The sequence below is a fragment of the Quercus lobata genome, chromosome 5 (genome assembly GCF_001633185.2).
Source record: "Quercus lobata isolate SW786 chromosome 5, ValleyOak3.0 Primary Assembly, whole genome shotgun sequence".
Lineage (NCBI taxonomy): Eukaryota > Viridiplantae > Streptophyta > Magnoliopsida > Fagales > Fagaceae > Quercus > Quercus lobata.
The window spans coordinates 48,038,996-48,052,038 of NC_044908.1; the positions used below are offsets into that span (position 1 = coordinate 48,038,996).

General features: G+C 31.4%; 1 long non-coding RNA gene across 1 annotated transcript; it reads right to left on the reverse strand.

The window, feature by feature from the left end:
* Positions 1–2,131: 2,131 nt before the first annotated feature.
* Positions 2,132–3,650, reverse strand: LOC115989436. The gene is made up of 3 exons (XR_004091927.1): positions 3,472–3,650; positions 2,862–2,930; positions 2,132–2,266 (listed from the first exon to the last, which is right to left on the reverse strand). It is a non-coding gene; the product is annotated as an uncharacterized LOC115989436 (long non-coding RNA).
* Between the last annotated feature and the right edge of the window lie 9,393 nt (positions 3,651–13,043).

Genomic DNA, 13,043 nt, shown 5'->3' on the forward strand with positions numbered 1-13,043 from the left:
TGCTTCATTCTTCTTCTCATTCAATAGAGAAATGCATATAAGCCCTTATTGTTAAGGACATATTTTATGTAATTGGCTAATCCTTTGACAAAATGTACTTTACTTGTAATTTGGTAGATCTAGGATGGGTTTAGTACTTCAAGAAACAAGAGTTCAATTCAAGTATTAAAGCCATGAAGATTGGATCAAGAAACAAGTAAAGAAAAACTGTTCATTAAAGCTCGACAGATACCTTGACATAAACAATATCTATTGATATTTAAAAACGAAGCTCGATAGAAGCTGAATCTGTTAGGATCTATGAAATCAAAATTTCTAGATCTGATTTTTGGCCCTAGCTGACATGTTTAGGGTTTCTTTTCTCACAACCCTAGACATTTATAAGGCTTATTTTAAAGGCCGTTATATATGAAGAACACATATAGAAAGTGACCTAGTGCCTTATTCTCTCTGCAAGAAGTTACTACGTCTTTTACGCCTTAGGGTTTTTGTAACCAAGTACTTTTTTATCTCAATTGTTGATGAAGTGAAGAACTTTGCAGCCAGCAACATCTTCAAGTTGCTAGAGTTAGTTACGTATTGGGATCCGTGCAAAAAGGTAGCGTTTATATATTGAAGAGTTCAAAGGTTCTGAAGCGGTAGAAGGTTTCCGCTGTAAGTTCATCTACAAGGATTGTAGAGTCTAGGGACAAAGGTTTTGTACCAGATCTAAAACTTCTCTTTACTATAGTGAATTTCTTTTCGGGAAGGTTTCCCCTCAAGTTTTTTACTGTGAAATTAGTTTGTTTCATTGGTTTTTCTAGGTCATCATATCTTGTTTTATTTACTATTCCACTGTGCATGATATTGACATGATATTGTTGTTTTTTTTTTCTAACAAGGTTTATTCATAATAAATCTAATTAACAACTTGGATTTAAAACTTGTTAATTCTATCAACCGGGGTCTAAATTTTCCCAACACTTGTAATCAATATAAGACTAAACCAAAGAAACCATATTCTATATGTATAATTAAGTGAATGGTCTATGAATTTTAACCACATCAATGTCACACATAGACTTTCAAAAAATCCTAATCTCAAAGTAACATCATACCTATATTAATATATATAATCATGAACTGATATCTTCAAGCCAATATACATTAATTTAATTTAATCCACAAATATAAAAGCGTTCGAATCCATATACATTAATTTAATTTAATCCAAGGATATAAAAGCATTTGAATGATGTTAGGCACATGAGTCATGTATATGTACATTGACGGCGTACAACCACTAATAAAAAAACTAGCAAAGCACTGGCACCGTAGCTAAAAGATATAATCATGGGCCACTTCGAATCAAAAAGAACCAATATATATCGCATCGCATATATAAAACATGGCACACGGGTTTTATTGAAAAAAAATAAAAGATTATGTGTTCATCAAGAAAACAATTTTCTTTGACTTAGAACTCAATCAACTTGTTATACAAACATGATATTGAAGTAGGCTTCACAAAAGAAACACAAAATAGGAAATCTGTATCCTACTTAGCAACACAATTTGGGTATTTCTCAAAGCTCAAAGAAGTTTGAAATTTTACCCAAAAGAAATTATCTACGATGCATTCATTATAATAAAACAAGCAAAGCAAAGCAAAGCAATTCTAGACAAAAATCTTTCACAAACTAAACTAAAGCCATTCATGATACAAAGTACTCATAAAACCCCATGCATGAGACCACTCGTATAAGGTTATATATATATATATATATATGATAACAATGAGATTTGTCCTTTTGCTTGTATGCTATATGCTCTACATTTGTTCCTGAAGTTACAAGCAGGGAACAAGAAACTAGCAATAAATATCAGCTCTTTAAAGAGGAATGGCATTATAAGATCATCTTATTATTGATTTTGCATGAAGTACATCTAACCAATCTATCTGATCCCAGAGTAGTAGGAAAGGAGGTTTGAAATGAAATTCGACATCTCCTAGATACCAAAGGTAATTCTAAGTCATACATATCAAGTAATTCAAATCAAGAAATTGGGACCCAATTGCTAAATAAAGCATGCATAATGAATGTATATGAGTAAATAACAAAACCACTTCTATGATTTGCATATAGAGAAACAAAAATGCTTGCAGTTTTAGGATATGCAGATAGCAAAACAAAATACTTACTGTTTTAGAATTGGAATTGAGTATTTTATGTATCTTCACCTCAAGAAGAAACCAATATGGACAAGAGAATTAAGCTGCATTTATCTACACATCAGCCACAAGAGCAGTTAGTTAAAAGCTGTCAATCCTCCATTTTTTGAAGTACTAATTGTTATGCGACTCACATTCAGTCCCTACTGAAAGTTTCCTCTTTGTTCATGGGAGTAATAAAAGAATAGGATAAATTACACTAACCACTCTTGAGGTTTGAGTAATGTTAGGGACTTCCCTCCTATTTTCAAAAACAACATTTTGTCCCTAGCACTGTTAATAGCTTACATAGTGGATGGAATAATTAAAAAGAACTAGATATGAACAACTTTTTCATATGACTAACTTAAAGCATCATAAAACTAATCCTTTTGAGCTCTAGTTCTCCCTCTATTGCAATGGCTACTGAGTTTAATTATTTTAAAATAACTTAATTTTTTATTAAACTTTTTCCTCTTAATTTTTTATTAAACTTTTTCCTTCTTTGGATGCATAAGGCATCAATATACTGCATATGTGTACATGCATTAAGCACTATATAGCTTTCTCTAGCAAGTGGATAAAGTAAATTACAAAAGAAATATTGGGCTGCCTCTTAATGCAGCCTTAGGTAGAATAACAAGTTTCTGAGCATAGCAGAAAAGCTTACCCCAGTTCAACCGTCATATTGATGTGACAGTGATCCTTCCTACAAATTCATTACATTAGTTTCCTGCATCTGCTATCAATCACCAAAAAATTCTTACTTGAATTAATCAAGTCCATACAAATTCATTACTCGAATATCAAAAATACAAAATCGACAAAAGAATAAACAAGATTCTACAAAAAGAAAAAAGAATTCAGGCTTTGTATTTATTCAAACAAAACAATAACAAATAAAAGGGGAAAAATATATTACCAATTATAAAATTCATAAGCTCAAGTGAGTTTTATAAACAAAATGAGTGTAAAAAAGCTCTACCATGTGATGCTGAACAGAGCAATTGAAGTGCCTTGGGTCGAAACATATCATTTTTTTTGTAGTGTATAGTACTTGTCAACATGTGTAACAAACACAATGTAATATGCCAATCTCTAAAAATTTGATTATAGGCATCAGATTCAACCCAACAAGATTGAGACGATAACTAGGGGACCATAGAAACAACTCTCATGCTTATCCCATCTAGTAAGATTACTGGTGCACCACCAATCTCATCCACTTGTGATATTTTCAAAAAAGTATTAAAATAACAAAAAAGGAAAAGAAGAAATACCTTGTTCTTTACTACTTCTGAAAAGAATATGAATTGGTATACATCAATATCACCAAGGAGTGCTAGATCAAGACCAAATACCCACCACCTTTTAAGGAGTTGCAAAGCAAAATAACTCTTCTTTTGAGGCATAAACCCCCCGCCCAACCAGCTTTTATGACATATAAACCTTATAAAGGTTTAACCATCAAACCAATCTGCATTCAAAAAGAGAATATTATTTCACCATAGTGACAATCTAGACGGTTACAAAGTTTAAGGGCTTCTCATGAGCTAAACCAGGGTCTACAAATTTGATATTAGTTCATGTTATCAAGTAAATGCAGTAATAAAAAACTCATAAATGAAAACAACAGAATTAGTTCCAAAAACTTTTCTCTTTTGTGGAGGAACAAAAGTAAATCATGAAAGGCTCAGACTCAAAATTTATACAAACCATGGCTTCTAGGAATAACAAAACGCTGAGGTCCATCATATGCTTCAGTTCAAACACCCCACAAGGTACCTCAGGCTTGTTTACAGCTACGTGCTCTGGCTTATACCACAGGGGGATGGAGAGCATATTTAAAAGGACGGAAGAAGCACCTTTCATATTTGAATGCTGATGGATTAGGGTACCTATATAGAACCAGAAAATATGATATTCAGCTTTGTTTTTTCTTATATAATTAGAACTCACACAACAATATGGAATGAACATACCCTACAGGGAAGTAGATGCCATTTAGACATACTTGAGTGTGTATGTGAATAGTTTAGCATATGATAATTAATTCTTCTCATACCCTTGCCATAGATTTTTTTTTTTTTTTTTTTCCTTCTTTCTTTCAAACTCAACCGTTGACAATTAAACACTCAACATCAATACAAATACAAATTAGAGTGCTCTTAAGCAACCCCCCCCCCCCCCCCCCACAAAACCCCAAAAAAAAAATAATAATAATAATAATCAATAGCATATGCAAAAATATTCAATTTGAAGCAAATGCCATAAATTGTCTACTTATATGTCAAATGCTGAAAGCAAAGTTACAATATGGTGATCCAAAAATTACCAAAAGATGTGGTCTGCAATATGCTAAACAAGTAATCAATGAGTCCATTCCAAGAACTTCTAAAATAACAGGAACAGCCAACATGGAGTTGCACTCTAAAGATAACAAACCTTAAATCCAACACACTTATAAATTGATGCCTGAGTGGTTGGCACTACAAAGTAGGCAAAGGCAATGGTGGCAATAGGGCCAAAGTGGTATGGTTGATAGTATTATGGTGAGTTGAAACATGTAACAATGGAAGGGGTTAAGACAGGTGCATGCAATTCTAAGTAACTCAAAGATTTCACCATCAAATCCTTTGTCAATGAGAGAATTATCAATAACACTGTAAAGATCAGATGAACTACTCAAAAGGTTAGTTATCCAATCAAACAAACTCTCATTCAAACCATATGAATAACTGTTAATTTCAATGGGTTTCTTCCTTGTAATCAACTCAAGAAGCAGAATTCCAAAGTCAAAGACATGCTTTTTAAGAAAACCCAACTCCCATACCCCCACTGTCTACAAAAGACCCGTTGCTTGAGTCATAGACATTTGTATTGAGAAAATCCAAAAAGAAGTTTTTCATTACCGACAAGAATCGAAATCAACAGGAACTTGCAATTCAATTCAAACAAAATCAGAATCCAGAAAAAACCTATTAGTCTAAACCATATGAAAGCACAAAAAATCTCTGACCTGGATATGTTTAAAAAAATCTTCTTGTTGTTCCACATAGCCTTCTCTTAACATTCAAATCTAGCAATCACTTTCCTGAGAAAATCTTCAAACCCATTTCTGAATTTCCAAGAAAAGTGTTTTTTTTTTTTTTTTTTCATTTTTTAGAGAACCACTTTCTATTTAAGGATAACTTAGAGCATTTAGGAAGAGAAAGAGAGAGAGAGAGGGATCAGATTTTTTGGGGAAAATCTTTGAACCTGTTTCTTGAATTGAACGGTGAAGATTTGAGAGTTTGGAAATGAATCTGTATGTTTTTGTGGTAAGGAAAACCACTTTCTTGATGGAAAATTTCCTGCTGTTGAATGGGTTGTCTGGGAAAGTCCGTGAAAGTGAGAGAATTTTTTGAGAGAGAAAAGTGAAGGAAAGTGTACAAAGGTGAGGGAAAGTGAGAGAGAGAGAAATTGAAAAGACTATGAGTTTTATAATTACTAGCCGTTAGCATCTTGGCATGGTTGCATGCGTGAGTTTCTTTGATATAAACCCAAAATAACGTCTCAAACGAAAATGCTTAATTACTAGCCGTTACTGAATTTTCTTTCATAAAAAATATTGATTTTCAATTTTTTTTTTTTTTTTTTTTTTTTTGTGCATAAAATTTGTCAAATATAGTCTATCAAATTTTTCTTGCTTTCATAATACCAATTGATGAAAGTACTGTTACAAAAATTTCTCTCTTAAAATTTCCTCAATATTTAAAGATTATTTTTGGTAAATAATGAAAATATTTCATTAAATAATTTCTGTTCTTATGTTAAAAAAAAAAAAAAAAAAAAAAAAAAAAAAAAAAAAAAAAAAAACTAGACTGACCAACCACCAGAGCCGACCATTTTCCTCTTTTTCTCTCATTTGGATTTATAATTTATTTATTATTGCAATATATGGTGTTCATAGAGTATTACTAAACTCAAAAGGATTCTACTAGATACCTAGAAAAAAAAATGTTAGGTTCTTAGCACTGTAGTGTATAAAATGTCTATTCTTCTAAAATTGAATAAATATTTAAATTTATAATATTCATTCTGAACCATAAAATTAATTCATTTCAAATAAAGAATATTCATGATGAACAAACTCACTAAATGCTAAGAAGTAAAAAATTACCATAACATTTTTTAAGCTTTGATTCATTTATTATAAGTTGTTAATAATATATGTTCAATTAAAAACTTTCACATGGGAAGTAATTCTTGTAAGTGAAATAGTTATTGCATGGAAGTAGTAAAGACATTTAAAGAGAATATTATCAATCTAGTTTATTAACTCTGGTTTAACAATTTACATTTAATCCCAACGTAATTCGATTCAGTATGCCCACCAATGGATAGTAGTGTTCATGGCAACGCTATTTAGTGACCTTTACTTCAACATTTTCACCTTCATGGACAGTAATGGTTGCAATATTTTTCACCCATTCACTGTTAGAAGTGGTTTTGTGTGGCACAGACGTGTTTTGATCTAGTAAGGAACTTTTCTTTCACTCAAAATCTGAAAGCAAAACTATAATACTCAAGGAACTTTTCTTTTTTGATCTAGTAATGCTTAAGGAACTTACCAATATTGGTTGAGATGAAAGATATATGATAAAGTTTCTGAATTAGCTTAACATTAAATTGAAACTGTCAAGTAGTTATGGCCCATAATCCATGGCGTACAAGATGTTGGGCCAAGCATATGCAAGGCCTACGCCAAAAGACTAGCAGTTAAGTACATTAGTTTGGATTATGCCTACATTTCTATTAAGAGAAATGGGCTATCAGAGAAGCTCAATACTTTGATCAAGTAGGCCTTGAGCTTTTCACTTATCCACTTAACACAGGTCCAGCATTAAGTATGAATTGGGTTTCATAGCCCATTTTTCTTCTCTATACGAATCAATTTCCACAATCAATAAGCAATTATTTACACAAAATGGGCCGATTCATAGAGAAGTACTCAAAGGCCGAAAACTAACCCATTTTTAGTTTTCTTAAAAAAAAAAAAAAAAAAAGTTCAAATGTTGGTCTCAAAAGCAACTGAAATTATATTTACTAGATGTTTTTCTTCTCCTTTTTTATGACTTAAAGTTACATTATTCATATAATTATGTAGTCGATTATATGAGCAATAATATAATTATCAAGTCAGATTCACACTTTCACTTCCTTAGCCAAGCCGAGATTAAGGGTAGAATTCTCAAAGACTATGTTTCTATGCATCCATAAGCTCTAGATTACAATAGTAAATAGGATGTTCTAAGGATTCAATGAAGCTTGGCAACCAGAGTTGCAGAAACTCTTTACTTTAAGCCAACTGCAAGTGTCAAGATAGAAAAAATTGCTTATCATAGTGAGATGTGTCTATATTCAGTATTCAATTCATGCCTCTTTTTCTTTTCTTTTTTTCTCTTGCCACATGGCAACTTAGCATTTGATCATCAACATCCACTTAGAATCACAGCAACATAGCACAAGACGTTGACCCTTCTCTTCTTTGTGAATGTTTGGGACCAGGTAAGCATGTGGCCAATAAACCAACTTTGTGAACATCATTTCTGAGTTTTTTTTTTTCTTGGTGAGAGATTTTCAACGGTCATTGTGTTTGAATGGATTTTCCTTTAATGAATGATTTCTTCTTAAAATTGAAAATAATGGGAAGGGGATTTCGGAATGGGTTCACTATCAATATCAGATGGGAGAATCATATAATTTATTTTGAATTTCTTAATCGGCCTTCGGTTTAAAATGATTGAGTTTGGAAACAAAAGCTTTTGATGAAGAAAGTGATTAAAACAAAAAGATTGTTTATGCTTGTTTTTCGATTGGTACTACGTTGGCATATTTAGAAACATAAGCTTCTGCTTACAAAACTATTGTTTACTGCAACTCATACTCCAATACACTCTAAAATTACCTGAATACCCTCAAAACTTAAAAATGACCGAAAAATTAACCCACCATTCACTCCTAATTTATTAGTTTACTAGCCTTTGATTTTATTCTCTTCCATTGAATTGATTTACATTTTCCTATAAAAAAATAATAATAAAAAAGAGAGAGAGAGAGAGAGAGAAATATTATGTCAACAACATTTTCACAACAAATCTTAATTGGCAAGTTATTTGTTGTTATAGGTAGATAAAAAAGTAATTTAAGTTGTGGTTTTAAATTAGAACTAATAACAACTCTTCACCTATGATTTAATCTTTTTTTATGGGATTTAATCTTAATTAGCAATTCGTTATTTGTTGTTATGGGTGGGCAAAAAAGTAATTTAAATTATGGTTTCAAATTAAAACCAATAACAACTTTTTATCTATAATTTGTTGTAAAAATATTGTGAAAATTTTGTATATGTAGTACTTCTCTAAAAAATATATATATATATATATTAGAGAGAGAGAGAGAGAGAGAGAGCCACTCATACTAAGCATATGACTTACATGTTCTTTCTCAAAAATAAAAAATAAAAACTTGCTCACATGTTAAAACTTTAGGATACCCAACTCAAATGAATTGGTCTAATGAATACCAAATTTAACGTGATCCATGAAGCCCAGGACGGCCCATATCTTCACAACCATTGAAATGTCCATGCAACATATCTTCACAACCATTGAAAAATTTCAATGATTTTCAATTTCGTGACAACTGCTTTCACTTCTTTCTTTTCTTATTGTAGATATACTTTTCTTCATTTCTTCCCGGATCATTCGCATAGAAAAGTAGATTTTAAAAGGAAAATGATGTTTTGGATAACAATAAAAGTCGTTCTGTTCCAACGATTTGCTAAATGTTGAGCTAATGAAAAGAAAGCCAAAGCCCTCTTTGTAGAAAATGAAAACTATGCATTTTACATGACATCTCATCAGCAATAGTTTTGGATTTTAAATAAATAAAATTTTATTATATATAAAATTAAATTATAATATTTAATGATAAATATAAAGTTTTACTTAAACGCTGCCATAACACTTCAAGTAACAATATTACTACAAGCACAAAAAATTTCACAATTTTTTTATGACATTCCAGGAAGCACATATACAAATACGAAATACTAGTACAACACGAAAACACGAATAATTTATGAAAAATTATAACATAACATGGCAGGTACAACAAGGGTATAGCACCTTAAATGAAGTATATGTGCTTCCTAGATGACACTTGAGGTGATAGAGTGTGTTTAGTACAACTTCACTTTCACATAAAACCATTACTGATATCTCTTTTATTATAGGAAAATGTTAACATGTGTCTTAAATGCATTGTTGTAAAAAATATTTATAGGAGAAAAAAAAACTGATTTTTTAAATAAATTTTTCTATTTTCCATGAAAAAACTGTATCAAAATTTTCCTAAAATAATCTATTAACAAATGCCTTAAAGGAACCCGTTAAACAAACCCTTTAAACATATACTTCATCCATCCTTACTAAGTCAACTTTTCTATTTTGGGATGTCCTAACATATAGTCTTACTTGAAAAGTATGTAAGCTAATTACCTTACTGAACCTTTACTTTAATTAGAAAGTCAATACTCCTCTTTCAATAAAGTTTAAATTAAGAAGTGTAATTTTGAAAAGTTGTATCCTTTTATTTAAAAATCAATGCATTAAATGATGTTAATTTAAAAGGTTGAATTTACTAAATAACCCAACAAAATTGAAAGGAGTCAGTACTAATTATATCCTTTTTTTTATTTTTAAGAAAAGTACTAATTATAACGTACCACCCTTAGAAAAACAAATTACTAAATTTATTATGGACATAGACTTATTATAAATTATATGAGCATCTTTTATTTTTACGGCGGTCAAAATTCAAATTTGACCAAACTCCACCTCTGATGCGGTAACGCCTGAATCCTTGCCACCATCTTGAATGATTCACCAAAAATGGAACAATTTTCATTTCCAAAAATGGCAAGTCGTTGTTTTAAAGTTAAAAATGTGGAGTGTTCTTTGAAAAATAAAAGGATGGCAAAAACTCCTCATCCTGCTTGATCCTCTTTACCCTGCTCTGCCTTGCATGGATTTTCTTGACCCAAAGAAGTGACGAACAGTGAAGGGTTTGGCTTACCTCGCCTCATCTTGCCTTGCCCCTTTCTTGAATGTTTTTTCTTTGTTATATATTTAAATTATTTATACATAATTTTATTCTTTGTTATACATATGTTATTTATAATTTATTTTTTTTATATACTCTATTATCATCCCAAAAACACTTAATTTCTCTCCTTTTTTTTCACTCTCATGACTATCCTGCTCTCTCATTTCATCTATGCCTTAATAATGTCAAAACTACCTCGTTAGGGATAGAAAAATACCTCTAGTTCACCCCAGCCCCAACTTTCCAGTTCCTGCCATATGCAAGTTTCCTTGCCTCAAAGAGGTGATGGGACGCCCCTAACCCACTCCACCCTGCCCTGCCACATTGCTATCCCCTAAAATAAAGTTTTATTTTCCTCTATCAAAACAAAATTGGCATTTTATATACAAAGGTTGTCATTTTTACTCTCTAAATTATTAAGAGAAAGTCAAGGGGCATAATAAAATTTCACAACATTTTCATGATACTTTTATTTTGAGTTATAGCGGGTTCATGTGTGTGTGCATATATATTGTGATACCCCAATTTAATTGATTGTGTGATGTGTGTGGGTGTGTGATAAGTCTCACATCGGGTATTTACTGGATAGATCTGGACTTTATTAACAACTTTAAGGAGCCTCAATTGTGACTAGTCCTTTTGAGGTATAACATAGATGTAGCTAGCGCTTTTCCTTGAGTCGCTACATATGATATCAGAACTTAGGTTATGATCTTGCAGACTCTATACTAGGATTTGATTTGGAATAAGGTTTGTGCAGTAGGGATTACAGTTATAATAATTGTTTATGAAGGTTATTAGGTTATAGTTAGTGTTCTTTTGATAACTTGATGAGAAGTGTAAGTGAGATTCCATCATATGATGATTTGTTAGGTCATATTTGAAGGATTTGATATTTATGTCTATGTGGTTATGCATACATGACTTGTAAATACAAAAGGGAGGATTTTAATTGATATACTTCTATGATCTCATACTAGTATAAAGTGGGTGTATTTTATTCTTGAAAATTTTGTAATTGATCAGATTGGTTATTAAAACTTCTTCTTCTTATTAAAAGGAAAAGAGAGTGAGAAAAGAACAAGCAAAGGAAATCTTCCTACTATTTTGTGACTGATCTTTGGAAAACTCATTTAATAGTTTTGCCTAATATAGTCGACCTACCTAAGGTTAGTTTGATTTGTAGGAGATTCTCATAGGTTTAATTATTGAATGATAGTTTAATATATGCCCTATTCAAAATTTGGAGAGCTTTTAGGGAATTGGAAATTGCAGGACTTTATTTAGGGGTTAAGGTTTGATGTTAGAGCAACAATTCCTTGATTTTAGTTTATATGGAGTTAGGAAATTGATGGAAAGTTCGTAGTGTGAAGGGAAAATCAATTTGTGGTTATTGTAGTTCACATTATATTATATGTTATTATATAAATTTTGAGGGTGTTAAAAGAATTTAGTAATATATCGATGGACTTCCTCAGATTCTAATGTTAAGGACCGACCTTCTTTTGGATCATTGTTCTTGTTAGGGTTAACCTACATGGACTACCATAGCCTAATTTATGTGTGAGGTAGTCCTTAAACGTTTTTGAGACATGTTATGTTACTTAGAAGGTTGAGGTCCTCAATTTCTTTCTATGGACTTGGAGGATTGTTTAATATCTTGGGGAAATAAGTTTTGATGCCAGAGTTAATGGATTGGCTCAACAGAAAATGAAGTGGATAGAACACAAGTGCATGGTAGTATTGAATTGGACTAGTGAACCATATTTTTGTTTGGATATTGAAGGAGTTGGGATGGCAAGAGAGTTTATTTTGAAAGGCTATTACAATTTGAATTATAGTCAATTGTTGTACCTTTTGTTTTATATTAGCAGATTGTTAGTGATTATAAATTGCAGTGTACTCTTAAGCTATAGACTGTTGGGACTATTATCTGCAAGGTAAAAAAAAAAAAGGGAGGTGGGGGGTTGAGATACTTCATGGACTATTCCCTTCTAGCCGATGTATACTTAGAGATTTGGTTTCATAATAGGCAATGAAATTATAAGGAACCCACCTCTTCAATGAGTTCCAGTCCAAGTATCATTTGGAGATTAAAGGTGAATAAATGTTGCTTATTTGAGAAGATAATTTATGATTAAGATAGATGTTCTATGATAGACCCTTATGTCAACGCTCAATAGATTATTTATGGAGACTTTGGAATTTCTATTTTACAAAACTCGAGGAAGAAAAGATATACACGTATTGTAAATGAGTTTTGAACTTATGAAAGAATGGAACTTTGGATGCACTGCTTAATTTTGAGGTATAGAATTAAATGGATGCCAGCATTCAATGGTCTATAGTGAATCTCAAAATTGTCGATTTCCCTTGTTGTAATTTTTGGAGACTACTTAGGCCTTGGAATATTATTGAAATTAATAATTGATGGAAAATTAGTTATTGGGGTTAACCTAAACGAATGGGCCTTGGAACTTTTATTCATATTGAAGGGAACTTAGAGAGCTATTTAGACTAGAGATATGTATATCTTTAAAGAATCTTATATTTTTCGTAATATGGTTGTTCTTAAACAATGGCTAATTGAGTAAGTAGTGGTATTGTATTATGTAGCGGAAACATCATGGCTCCATTTGCTATGGAAAATTTTATTTTACAAATCTTGGGAAGGAAAAGTCTAAGCATATGTTGTGAAATA